This window comes from Protopterus annectens, chromosome 8.part1 (assembly GCF_019279795.1).
Source record: "Protopterus annectens isolate FY-2018-M chromosome 8.part1, PAN1.0, whole genome shotgun sequence".
NCBI classification, from domain to species: domain Eukaryota; kingdom Metazoa; phylum Chordata; order Ceratodontiformes; family Protopteridae; genus Protopterus; species Protopterus annectens.
The window spans coordinates 1,584,122-1,599,076 of record NC_056742.1 but is presented as its reverse complement, the minus strand read 5'-3'; positions in this window follow the sequence as shown (position 1 = coordinate 1,599,076).

The window sequence follows — 14,955 nt, the reverse complement described above, 5'->3', positions numbered from 1 at the left end:
CTCATCACGAAGGGTTTCACATCTAGATCAAGAGAGGTAATCGTGCCCCTTTATTCATCCCTCATCAGGCCCATCATAGAATACAATGCCCCTTTTGGGATGTACCTTACCCGACTCCTGCAGCAATTGGAAAGACCCCAAAAGTATCTCACCAAGAGGATCAAGGGTCTCAAACAGATGCCATATACTGCTCGGTTAAAAAAACTCCAGCTCTACTCAGTTGCATACCGCCTACTTCGAGGCGATCTATGCCTGACATACAAAGCTATGTCAAATCCAGAATTAATGGACATGCTCCACCTCAGTAAATCTAGATCCCTTAGAGCCACACGCTCGAGGGACTTGAACCTCAGCACAGAAATAAATAGAACTTGCTGGAGGGACAGGTTCATAACCCAGAGGCTCCCTTCGCTCTGGAATAGAATTCCAGTTCATGTGAGGCAGAGCACCTCACTGAATCTCTTCAAGAAGAATCTCGACAAGTGGATGGGGGATCGTAGGTTTGTTCCAGGGATTACTCCTGTGTCACTATTAGACAGAGGCACAGTAAACTAAACCTTAAAAAAGGGCACAGTATACTCAAATCAAGGGGTGGCGTAAGCCATACAGAATCGGGCTAGGCTTATAATTGCCCCAGGGCAGATAGCCTAGTATGAACCTATGAACCTATGAACCTAAGATGATTCTGATGAAGTGCTTTTTTCAAATGAAAATGTATTGTTGAGCGTTAATGTGCTGTGTTTCAGTGAATTAAAGTGTGGTGACGTGCCTCGAGCTGCCTGTTGTTTTCCTTTTACTTCGCACTGCTCTGGGCTTTATTGTTTTGCCTGACAAGCTGCTTCTTTTGGGTGTTTATCAGTTTTATTTTGAAGCTGCTGTGAACTTGTTGTTTTATTAAAACTTAAGAAAAGGTATGCTACTTTGCACAGTCACTCTACTTTATACTATAAAATCAAGGCAAGTGTACATTATCTAATTTTACCCTGATATTCTTAAAAGGATATAAAATTAAAGCTGGGGTTAGTTACAGATGAAACAGGAGAGGTAATGAAATGCTATTTTATAGATCTGAGTATTTCTCAAAAGAAACTACACTTTAGTTGGACTAACTGGAGAGTATTATGCAGGTGTTTCTTCCTGGTAATGTACTCATCAGTACAGTGGTTTGATTAAGGAACTATACAGCAGAATGTATTAATACACTCACTAACATTTGTTTAAGTTAATGCAGGTAAGGTATTTTAAATGAAATCTGTAAAGCAAAACTTTTTTTATTTTTACTGTATGTTTTGCTAAATCATTAAATTATAATCTGTGGTAAACTATTAATGCACTTAGAGTGAAATAGTGTAAGTGTCAGAAATAGTGTAAGTGTCAGTTTAAGAGTTTAGAATGATAAAACAACTATAGCTGAGTGCTTTAGAGCAGTGACATCACCAAGCTTCTTTTACTTTCATTTTAGTGTCTCTAATTGACTGTGGGAAGACCAAGGCTTCAGAATTGCTTCATGAAGCTAGGTGAAGAGTTCTAAAACAAAAAACAGTGTAATCAGCTTGTGATTCTGGCGGGAAACTAGAGAATGCAAGTGTGCTGCTTTTGATTCTTTGTGTGTAGCTTGAGCTTCCTGGCTTACTCTGTTCATTTTTATGAAATGTATTATCAAAGATTAAAAAAAAAACTTTCTTTAAGATAAATACTGCATAAATGAGTTATTATACATCTTAAAGCAAAACATTTTGTGTGTAAATCATGTACTCAAAAAACTATTTATCAAATTAAACACATTATTAAAGCTTTGTTAGAAGAGACGCAAAGCTATTGACTATAAATATAACTAAAAAGTCAATGCAACCACCATTCAAATGACACTATTAGTACAATCTCCAGCCCAACCCAAACACAACTATTCCCAGTTGTCATTCGATTTCTTAGTGCATATTCGGTAACCCAGAGGAATTGTTAACAAGAATAACAGTCCCTATACTTATGACTGTATTGTCCATTTGATTTAAGTATTAATGTTGGTTAAAAATTCAAAGTAATAAAGATAACTTAATGAGTTACCTTTCCTGATGGTGTCGAGTGCTTAAGATTTACGTTTCCCTATCCATAAACTGCCGATGCTTAATAATGCAAAAATATTTTATTTTAACAAGTAAATAATAAAGTCATTTGTCCTTTGTTTTTTACTTTTCTTTCCTGTTGTCTGCCAGTTATTCTTTCAGCTTGACATTTGAAGCTCGGACCCAAACAATCCATTTATTCTGTTTGATCTAGGAAGTTGTTTTTAGAAAGACAAGAAACTGCAGTATCCAGGGTTTCAAAGGTTGTTGTGCATTCTGGCAAAAAAAATGCAAAGTCTGGCTGGAAATAAAAGATGAACTTTTAATTGTTGTTACTTAAGTTTCTTAATTAGTGGTAAACATTCCTTCCTTTTTGCTGCCACTGTAGAAGAGTAGTCATTCTAAAACCTAATAATTTTATTGTCATATTTAATTGGGGACTTGGTCCATGCTGACTTCAGAACCAGTTCTTTGTCCTGTGAAGAGAAAAAATGAACTATGACAGATCTTGGGTTGGTTTTGACCTTGTTGTACATGGTTGATTTAGTCAAAGACCAATGTGCCCTCTCAATTCCATATGAAAAGGCTTCTTGCAGATTTAAAGCCAGGTTGTGAGGAAACCGGTCATGTTTCCAGCCTCCACATTTTCAGGTAAACCATAAATCTGAAGATTATTCCTCCTGGATTTGTTCTCGAGATCATCCACTTTATTTATTAAAGATGTATTTTGCTTCAAAAGAAATTCCACTTGTAGTTCTTGTTCTGTTTATCTCCCATCCAGGTCATTTAATGAGTTTTCCATCCCAGTTATTTGTATCTTTTGTTGCTGCATAATTTCTTGTTAAACCTCTATTTGTCTGGAGGTTTATTGTTTATACAAATCCAGTTTACTGTCCATTTTATTAACTTTTTGGTTAGTTCAGTCATGTTGATTAATAAGGTTTGCAGGTCCTTCTTTTAAGACTGGTCTTGAAACTTGTATTTTGAGTTGCTCATATCGTGACAGTATCAGTAGCCTTTTTGTTGAAGCTTTGACAGGAATTTTGTTAAACACCGGCAATTTTTTCTGATAAAACAAACCAGTGACCTTTAAATATTATATCCTGTAATTTTTGTGAAGAAATTAGTCCTGGTTTTCAATTTTTCCTGTCAGTAAATATAAAGACTGTCAGAGTTCAAGAAAAGTGTTGCTAACTAGCCTGCATCTTGGCCATGCCCCCAATTTTGGAAGTATTGAGGTATAATAGATGGACATGGTTATTCGGAAACACGTTAGAAGTAATGAGACAAATTTAAGGCAAGCAGCACACAGCAAAACTATTTATATTAACTTTAAAAAATAAATTAAAAAAAGGTTTTATATATTTTCTTTAGCGGTGTCCTTATGTGGACGCCCTGATTGTTTGTTTAAATGATTAGAAAGAGTAAGATTGGAAAGATTGAAAATCAGGAGCCATAACAAAGCTGAGCACACTGAAGGAACACATCAAGAGGGCTCTATATTTTGATGGGGGATAGGCACCCCTAGTTTTCAAATTTATTTTATATAAGCATGTAGAAAGTAGATTAGTCAGTGTAAGAGAGAAGATTAGTGAAAGTTGGTGAAGACATGATGTTTCCAGTCACACCCCAGTCCACAGCACCTCAAATGTTTGTTGGTGCAGTAGAAGATGATGATATTGAGATGGAGAAGACCTGTGGTGATTCAGTGGTTGGAGCTGATTAGGGCAGCTAGCTTTGCACCCACTGTAAAAGATCCTGTATGATCCAAAGTTGTCTCTCCACCACATCCTCAACCAAGTTCCAAAGCTCATGGTCTGTGTGGGTTGCCAGACTGCACTGTGCTTGGGTGCCTACAGGGCCACTGTCACTGCCCCAACACTATGAGGGCATCCCTAGATGGGCAGATGGTTAACATTCCTTGACATGAGAGAAATATGGCTGGGCTGCTTCTAAGACTGGACCTGTGGAAAAATAACAGTAGGGAAGAAAGGGAAAAAGGAAAACCAAACTAAATCATAATTAAAATAAAAAAAAAAAAAAAAAAAAAAAGAATATGGAGAGAAAACAAGAAACTGATACAGTAAATTGACTCAGAATTTGTTTAAACATCAGTACATTATTAACATTGCTTACTTATTTTATTAAATCTTTATTCAGAAAAGCATATTCTTGGTAATGGTACTTGAAAACTGTTAATAGTCAGGTGAAGGACATGAAATAATGAATTTTACAGCTGTAGTCTGGTACTTGAAAACTGTTAATAGTCAGGTGAAGGACATGAAATAATGAATTTTACAGATGTAGTCTAATGAAAAAGAAATAAGCTGGTGTGACGTATGAAATTGTAACACATTTTAGAATGATCTGATTCTGCAATATTTTACAAAAATGGATAGTACTGCAATTATGTATTGGAAGTTCATTACCACTTATATTTTTGTGTTTTACTTATTTGTGGATTTACACTTAATACAGTAACAAAACTGTTTTTTTTTTTCTTGTTTTATAGATTGTTTTGGAGAATATAGATAATTTTTTGTTTCAGAAACATTTTTACTGATTGCGTAGTCATGAGCAACCTCTGTCAACTGGGTTATTCTTCTGTGCCTGAAGGAATTACTGTATTAAATTGCCTCTTCAGATGCATAATGAATAAAAGACAAAGGGCATCATTGCTTACCTAATATATATGTGTATGTATATCTTCTTTATATACTTACATCTATTAACCAGGCAGAGCATAGAATTTCTTTATGTACGTGTGTATCCACCAGTATTGGGATTTATTCCTAACTTTGTTTACTGAAAGTTAAAGTATAAGGATATCATGACTTCCTTAAAATTGTTAAATTTTTTGGTTTGGATACAGTTTGTCTGCTTGAAGGATGAATACATGTTTAACTAGTATTATGTAAATTTGTTGTAAGGAAGATACTTTTTCAATTCTGAAAGTAAGAAGATAAACAGTGCATCCTTCACTGACCTCTGTACTAGTCATTCTTTTACTGCTTCTCCAACCACCACCGCTCTGCCTAGGGTGTGGTGGCTAACTCTGGTCAACCGTCTTGTATGTGCAGTTACTTTGGAAAGAATGATTGTCTTATAAAATTATCATGTTAATAGATAGATTGTGGCCTACACAGATCAAAGTATTTTTTTTAAAAGCTGTCTGCCTATGACACAAATTACGTATGTAATAATTACAGTATATTTAAGATATGTGTAAATGCTTTCCTGTTGGAATATGAAAACATAAAAACATTCATATATATGGGTACAGGGCACTGGATCAACTGTGCACCTAACTGCCATCTGTTTGATTGAAACCATTTCATCAGTGCATACATATGGTCGACAGATGTGAGAAATAAGCATCTCCTGCGTAGGGAAATTTCTCGTTCTCTTGGGATTGTGTACCCTCAGAGTTACATTATTATAATTAGTAGAAATCATGGTGGATGCAGGGCCGCTTCCCCTTCAAAAAGACTTGGAGTTGGTTTGCTCTTCTCTTGGATAATCCCTGGAGCATGCACAGAACATATTGTCATTTGTAGTGTCATTGTGTAGGTGCACAGTCAAGCTAGTGCCCTAATCCTAAATATATATATATTTGTTGATGCACAGCAGTGTTTTCACCCTAATTTCAGAATTACAATTTAGGGCATGCACTACTCAGTTATGGAAGCATGGCTTTTAAAGTTCTGTTTAAGGTAATCCCTGTATTTTGTTTTTATTAAAATGCATTAATAAAAGTCAAAGTTGGTGTCTCATTTCTTTAATATAAAAAAATGATAGGTATGAATTGATAATGTATGTCAGAGTATGCAGGATGGGCATGGATTAAACTTTAGGATACTGAAACCTATATGTTGACTTCATTTTTTAATTTATATACTTATGGGTTTTTGAAATACAAAGAGCTGTCAGGCATTCCTTGTCCAGAGCTACACAAAGGCTAAGTATGTGTATTTGATGACATACAACACTATGTGTTGGGTGATGCAGTAGTTAGCATTATTGCCTCACAGCAAGAGGTTCTCCAGTGTGATTCTCAGCTGGGGTGCCTTCTGTGTGGAGTCTGCATGTCCTCCTTGCATCTGCATGGGGTTTCTTTGGCTGCTCCAGTTTCCTCTCACATTCAAAAGACATGCGACTGGATCATTTCTCCCCAGGCCTCCACTGAAACTAGTCTCTGTCCCAGTTGACCTCTCCTGATAAACAAATCTTAAATAAAAATAAAAATAAATAAATAAATTGTGTATTACTGGGATTCATAAACATCAGCATGACTGAACTTAATTTTCATACAAAGCTTTTAAGTAAGCCTGTATTTATGTTGATAACTGTAATGTTGCCAGATTCAGCTACAATTAGTCGAAGTGGGAATGTACAAGCTTTTAAATTAAGATGAATAAACGCAGTACACTTGTAACCTATTGGAAAGCATTGCATATTCAATATACAGCATAATTACTGCCATGAAAAAAGTTTTGATGTGACTGTTATATGCAGTTGATTCCTGTCACACTAAGATGTAGGACAAGAATTGTGAATGGGAAATCTTCTCAGTAATACAGGAAATGTATGATGAAAGACAACTGAATATTTCCTTATTTTTGGCACTTTATTAAAATTAGCATATGACAGCAATGTAAACATTTTCTTTATTTATTCATTTTACATTTGTGAATTATGCCATACAGGATATTAATGCAGAATTTTAACTTTAATATTTACTGCATTTATATCATTGTATTGTGAATCTACTGCACTAAGATAGAGGAAATCAGTCATTTCCAGTATTTATGGAAAGACAACTGATTTTTTCAGAACTTTTAACAGCAGAAGATGGCAGTGTAAATGATAAATGCCTGCAATACTTATTTACGTTTCTGGATGATGCAGTACAGTTTATTAGCACACAAGTTTAACTGACTGAAGTCTGATTTAGAGCATTTATATGAATATGGGTGTGGTGTCAGGATACATGCCAATGCACTCTGTTCTTTTGCTGGAAAAATGTAACACAATTTATTTGTGAGGAATGCTGGCATGCTTTCATTGCTTTGTTGCATAGCTGATGAGTGGATTTAATTTTCTTAAGTCAGTCACCAGTAGGTTATTACAGTATGTTGCTTTAGGTGAATATATGATGCAGCAGCAGGAATCCAGACATAGAAAAGACAACTTTGGCCATGTGGAAAACCACAGTCTTATGGTCCCCAAAGGATATTAGATAAGAGACGTTTTGCAAAAGATGGACCTTAACAAGTTGAAAGAGCAAACGTCTGGAGCCAAGTGATTATAAATTTAAATGGTGTTGGAAGAATTGACCACACATTGACACAATGCAAGAAAAGGGCCAATGAAATGGTAGGATGTGCCAGAGCAAATGCAAGTCAGAAGAATGCAATTGCCCATAGCAGTAAAGGGGAGGGGTCTACACTTACTCCTTCAACACCGTTTGGTGAGATGACTAAGACAGATGAAGATGGCATCCGCATTAATGAAGGAGACATGGGCACTGATTATTATCGATGTCTGCCTCATCCACAGGCATCTCTTCAGGAAGGTTACTGTAACCTCCATAGCATATTCACATAAATAAACTAACTTCTCAGTTAACATGATTGCATGTAATAGAGGACATTTACTACTAACAAATGAGACCTCCATTTCTGTACATCATGACACTGAATGGTGTCTTCATGGTATGTGGTATATATTGTCTACACCACATTGCACAGTATTCAATAATGTAATCCAGTGTCTGAGTAGTAATTTAATCAATTCTTCACAGGGTCAACAGCAGAAATGAGCAGTTGTACTATAACAGTACATTTAGAAGATACCACTAGCAGAATGTCTGAAGATGATGATAATTTAGTTATATCTATGAGACAGCCTGAAGAAAGTGGGACACAGGGAATACACACTCACGGCAGGTAAATAACTATTTTGGAATTGACACCGGATCACAAAGGCAAAACAAGGAGGACAGTACAGGCTGTACAGGGAGAGAAGCCAATATATCCACAACCACAGGAAAACCTTTTGGAATTACAGTACAGACTCAGAGATAGCAATACCCACTGTGACACCTGTACAAAGGGGTGACAGGTGTGGCACATATCACAGCTACCTCAAGAAACAAATAAATCATTGGCTGCTGAACAGCAAATTTGCCTTGACATTGCTCATGCACAGACACCTCCACTGAGGGTAATGTAAAGATATTCAAAGTACTGCAGAGCATGCCTGTGGATGTGTAGCACTACATGGGAGTGGTTGAAAGTAGGGATAATTCCATTGACATGCTTGCATGCAGTGTGCTGGCTCATACAACAGCCATGTCTGACTGTTTGTAGACAGTATTCAGGACATATCAGACTCATGTAGGAGTCATGTGTGAATGAGCTAGAAGAAGGGGCACTGTGCAGACACGTAGAGTCCTATCAAGTTGCAATATAAGTGCTTCTCAAGAAAGAAATGGAAATAGTAGGAAGGACCTAAAACAACAGAATCCAGACAGGTCTGATCTGTATTAACCTACACGTAGCAAAATCTCTCATTCAAGGTGTCAGTCACACAGCATGGTGAGATCAGTGCATCCAGTAGGTCACATTTTTACAATAAGTCAGCATCCAGCTCACATGACAGCCCTTCCTCTAGACGATGGGCACCATCACCCACCCTATCTTTAGGGAACATCGTGTATGACACGTATAACTTTGACCTGCTGTGACTCAGGGCTGACTTTCAAATAAGAACTGTTTTAATACACTACCATGCCTTTCAGAAGACTAATGATACCTTTTATGGTCAAATGCAATGTGAAAAAAATGTATATGAATACAAAATTGGAAGAGGCTTTTCATTATCTTGTATTTCATTTGAGTAATATTAATCCTTACAATAAAATAACATAAGAAAATAAATGTGTAAGGAAAGGTACAGGGTGTAACTTGCAAACTGCAATGCTCAACATTATTAAGGACCACTTATCAAGAGTGTCAAGTAAATAATGCTAATCTTGACAGTTACACTGGAGATGTTTTTTTTTTATTTATACTTTTTATAAAATTATGTGCTTGGTATGGGGGAGGCAGATTGAAGTAAAGCACACTATGAACACACTTGGAGGGAAAAAACAGTATCCTGCCATCAATACATATCACTGCTGCCACTTCAAACTTAGCACTGCACAAATAACTGATGTTAATTCTAATAAATCAACTTGACGTGCATGGCAGACTAAATTAATCTGATGTGGCTTAACTCAGCAGAAAACAGTAAATACTTTATTTCTGATAAGTGATGAAGCATTGCATAACAAACATGAAAGGTTTTCTTTTCCTGTCCAAGGTATCAACTCATTTTTTTATTATTTATTTATTTATTAATAAATAAATAAATTATAGATTTTCTTTTCGTATGCAAGGTTTCAGTTCATAGAAATTGCCAGTTTCAATTCAGAACTAGAAGGTCTTTAATCAGTCAAGTACTGCAATGACACTGATTAATAACTTTTAGTATGTATATAGTTAATTAGAATCCTAAAACATAGCATATTCAGCAAAAAAAAATAATAGTGTATTCCTTATATGATGTGATTTCTTCTCACTGAAAAGACCTCAGTAAATGGTCATCTTGCACATCAGAAAAACATGCCATTCCATAAAAGTCTTTGGCCTAGAGTCTATAAGACAGTTCCTATGTCATACTTCTAACCTTACAGCAATGAGTGTTAAAACTATTTCCCTCAGATTTAATAAATTCCATGTAGGCATAGTGTGGAGCCTACATGGAAGTTACCATGTCCAAGGACGTGGGTCCCCCTGGGTAGCACGCCATGCATATTAATGATGGTGCTTTGCTGAGGGAGAGCCATGGAACATGGTTATGTAATCAATGTAAGGAGTGTGTGAGTAACTGTGTCCACAGATGAGTAACGTACCCCTGCACTGTCCAAGTGCATGATAGCAATGTATTTAAATTTTATTTATTTTTTTAAGTTTACACTGCATGGTGAGGTGTGCAACAATTGACACATGCCAGACATCTAAAAATCAAAACCAGATGCATTTAATTTGTGATTCAAATGTTAAGGTTAAGCATTGCTTAGTGGTTTGCATGGTGCAGCACAGTGCTTAGCAGTACTTAAATGTGGCTCAGAGGTATATGTAAAAGTATAGCAGAATTCCACATATCCACATAGCCAAGTAGATAGAAGTATGGCCTTTTATGCAGTAGGTGCGGGGTTTGAATACATGAAAGGGAAAATAAGCAATTATTTTTTGCAATATAAATTATGCCAATTATTTTTAAATCATGATCTGCTGTGCTCAGCTAAGCTCTGCTGAGCCTTGCTAAGCCATAATAAGCATTGCTTAATCAATCTCTGCTAAGCACCGTTTGGCAGTGCTTAGCTGGTTTGCACAGTGCTAATCATTGCTAAGCATTTCCAGTTTAAGCGGTTCTCAGTTGAGCTGAGCTGGTTTGTGCACTGCTAAGCAATGCTCTGCATCTTTATATATTACCCAATGGCTTGTAAGGGCAGGAAAAAGGGCTATATTAAGCCAAATATGCAGGAATACACCATAATACATTTGGGTTCTGTCTCTGAAGGATGCAATGGCAGTCATTGGAGAAGGTTCACGCTTTCAGGTATAGTGGTCGGGCATTGAGGAGTCCAGGGTTATGGTCAGACTCCTAGTGAAAAACCATGAACACTGGCTCATGCAGGGAGCTTACTGGGGAGGTGCTACAGTAGCTATAGGGCACATTTACAGTAGCTATAGGGCACATTTACACAAAAAGGACAGACCTGTAGAGTAGATAGCATTATTGTTGTCAACTATATAGCACATGATGGTATTAATGAACTGTATTTCTCTCTCTCCTCACCCCTTATCTTCATAAATTTATTATTGTTATATATTCATTATAGTGTACTATTAACATATGTTGTTCCATAAACTTTATTTTGGGGGCATGTGTTTTATTAATGTTATGTATTACTATGGTTACATATTAACATATCTTGTTGAATTACCTATTATGTTGGCCTTATGCCATAACTGTTACTAGCATGCTGTTAATATACTGACTGTTCTATTATTTATTGTTATGAATCACATAATATGCATTGAACTTTAATGGGCTATTTCCAATGTTCTGGCATGCTGTTATTACTAACAATGGTTTTGTTCATAACTCACCTATATTTACTGGTTTACCTGAATAACCACAGCATGTCAAAGTAGGCCATTTCCTGGTGATCCGCCTACTCTACCTCAACTGGCCATGGCACCGGGTCCCAGCATGTCTGGGATCCATGCCAGTGGTGCCTCATCCACTGTCCCTCTACCACCTTTGGGTGGAACTACCTCAGGAGACAGGGCCAGTTCCCCCCTGGGAGCTCTTGCACTGGATTGAGGGCAGACTGGACAACCTGGTGAGGCCTAGTGGCCCATGCTGCCAGCTTACAGCACAGCCACCTTTGGGGAAGCGAAGGAGCAGTACTGACTGCCCATCAGTCGGGATCTCAGTCATGCTGCTGCTGTCTGGAGGCACATGCACCTCAGATTCCAAAACAGCATCTAAGGTTTTTACCCCCCTCATGTGTCACACACCACCCATGTCAGCTGTCTCGTCTGTCTTGTCTGTCTGTAAACGCATTCTCTCCTACCAAACTTACCTCCCCACATGTACCCACATCCCTCCCCCAAAATTCCACTCCCTCCTTAAAAAAAAAGTGGGAACCTGCCCCACAAAAAAAAAAAAAAAAAATCACCCCATGCATAACTCTTCATTTTGCATGTTTCCACTAGACACAACTAATTATGAACTTAATTAATTAACACATTTATGTTGTCCTCACCCCTCTCTCTGGGGTGTGAGGCTCCAAATTCATGTACAAATTCTGTAAAACCTGCACAGCTGTTGCTGTACAAGAAATGGAAAGCTGTGGCCCTTACCTACACCCTTCCTGCAGAGCCCTACCTGTCTTTCAGTATGTTTTCCCCTTGTTAGCCCCCATTTTACCACTGTCCTAAAACCCCCTTTTTCTTTTCTTTTATAATTTTTAGCACAGGTTTATGTGGAGCTAAGTGGTGCGCCATGATGCAGTGCAGCATGTAAACCCACACAAACATGTGCAAACCTGCTTAACAGTGCTTAAAGTGCCTTAATGGTCTTACGTGTTTCTCACAGTGTTAGGCAAATCAACAAAATAATCACCCCTGCCATGTCTCAAACCCAGGCCCCTGTCAACTACAGCAGAGTGCATTAGCCTGCTAGGCCACTCAGCTCTGTATTAAAACAGGTACTTCCAGTAAAATGTACTGATTGCCACTGACAGACTGCAAGTATATAAAGTAAGGAAAATGGGTGTGTACCTGGGACTGTGATGCAAACAATGCACCAGTGCACAGCCAAATAAAAAATAATGATGTACGTTGTGTCTGGGAGAGCAGGCATATCTATCAATTGTACAGATTATTGCAGAATGTTTAGAGTTTTGCCCCCTATTTTTTGGCTCGGTTTCAGGACATTGTATTTTCCTGGCAAAGTACTGGCAAGTCATCAATGATTGAGGTTAGAACATCATGACCGACATTTCAGTTTCACACTTCATACCTTTCAGAAAACACATGCTAGTGCAACACCTGTTATTCTGTCAACATTCTACATTTGTAAGAGCAACTTGTTCATAGGTTCATAGGGAGTACTAGGCTATCAGCTCAAGGGCCTAAGTACGCCTACCCAACAAGGTTCCCTGGCTTATGCCACCCAAGAAAGTTAATTCCCTGTGCCCCTGTTAAGCAGAGCCACAGAAGTGATCCCCGGGGTGTATTTCCTATTTCCCATCCACTCATCAAGATTTTTCTTGAAGAGTGCTAATTAGGAACTTTGCTTGACATAGATGGGTAGCTTGTTCCAAAGTATAGGAAGCCTCTGGGACTGGAATCTATCCCTCCAGCATGTCCTGTTTATTGTGGTGACAAGGTTTAGGTCTGTAGAGTGTGTAGCTCAGAGGGATTGGGATTTCTTTAGGTGTAGCATGCCCAACAGCTCTGGGTTTAACATATCTTTATATGTTAGGCAGAGATCTCCTCAGAGTAGGCAATATGCTACAGAGTAAAGCTGGAGTTTTTTGAGATGGTCAGTGTAGGGCATCTGGTTGAGGCCAGGAATCATCTTTGTGAGGTACTTCTGTGGCCTTTCCAGCTGCTGCAGATGTCTTGTGAGGTACATTCCAAAAGGGGTGTTGTACTCTATAATGGGTCTAATGAATGCCGAGTAGAGGGGAACAATGACCTCTTTATTCCTGGATGAGAACCCTTTTGTGATGAGGTGTGCCACATAGAAGGATTTCCTGACTACTGTGGCGATGTGATTATCAAAGGAGAGACTACTGTCCACCAGGGTCCCAAGGTCTCTTATCACACATTCGGCATTAAATAGACTGCCGTTTGTGGTAGTTCATGGGTACAGAGTTTTTACCAAAGGGGATGACAATGCACTTTTTGGTACTGAGCTTGAGGCCATGCCTCTGACACCAGGCATCTGTCTCAGTGAGGCCCTTCTGTAGGATGTCCACATCATTTGGGGACTTGACTATGGCTCCTAGTTTGCAGTCATATGTGAACTTCACTAGCCAGAGGCCTTCTGTGTTAGCCTGTACTTCAGAGAAGTCAATACCAAAAAGGAGAGATCCCAGGACTGAACCCTGTGGTACTCCACTTGTCACTGGTTTGAAGTCAGATTTGGAGTCTGCAACTTTTACAATGTGGATTCTGTCAGTGAGCCAGTCGGCAACCCATCTTTTGATGTAGGGATTTATACTTAGTTTAGTGAGTTTAGCTATAATTCCAGAATGGGGGATGGTATCGAAAGCCTTGGCGAGGTCAAGATAGGCTGTGTGAACCACCTTACCCTTGTCTATGGTTTTGGTGACTGCCTCAAAGAAGTCAATCAGGTTCAGAAGGCATGATCTGCCTTTCACAAACCTGAACTGGGTGGAGTCCAGAGTTTGGAGGTTACCAATGTCTTTGTTTATGAGTTCCATGATGATATGTTCCATGGCCTTGCAGACCAGGCTCGTCAGGCTAATAGGGTGATAGTTCCCAGGATCAGTGGTGGCTCCCTTTTTGTGGAGTGGGATAACTGCTGCTGTGCACCATTCAGTGGGCACAAAGCCTGATGTGAGACTATGATTGAACATGGTGTTTAGGTGGGGAGTCAGTTCCTTCTGAAGTTTGTGTAAAACGCAGCTTGGGATGTTGTCCGGTCCCATAGATTCTGTGATTTTGGTTTTAGAGAGTGCAGTTTTTACCTGCATAGATGTGATTACAGGGACTCTTTATTCTTCCTGTATAGATATGGGCCCTTTAGGGGGTGAAAGTGGGGTAAAGTTAGCAGTGAACCTATCTGCCAAGATGTTGGCAATATCAGTTGGTTCTGTAATTTTCATGCCGTTGTGCTGTAACTCAGAGCAGATCTGGGTGTTGCCATTGAGATTCTTGACATAGCTATAGAATGCTTTTTGGTTGCCCTTGGAATCAGTCATGATTTTGTTTTTATAGCTAGCTTTGGAGGATCTTATAAGGGATCTCACCTTCTTACTGAGGCTGACCAGGGAGCTCCTCCACTCATGGGATTTTGCTCTCTTTTTCAACAGTTTCTTCCTTCTGTTGTAGAGTTTGTTTATGCCAGGGGACCACCAGATTGGTTTCCTTTTTTTGAAGGATAGCGTCTTGGTTCTGTTTGGGATAACACAATCCATGCACTCGTGTAAGTGCTTATAGAGTGCATTTGTGTAGGATTCAGCAGTCGTAACTGTATTCTCCATCTGCATGGGTGTCATGAAGTTCACCACTTCTGT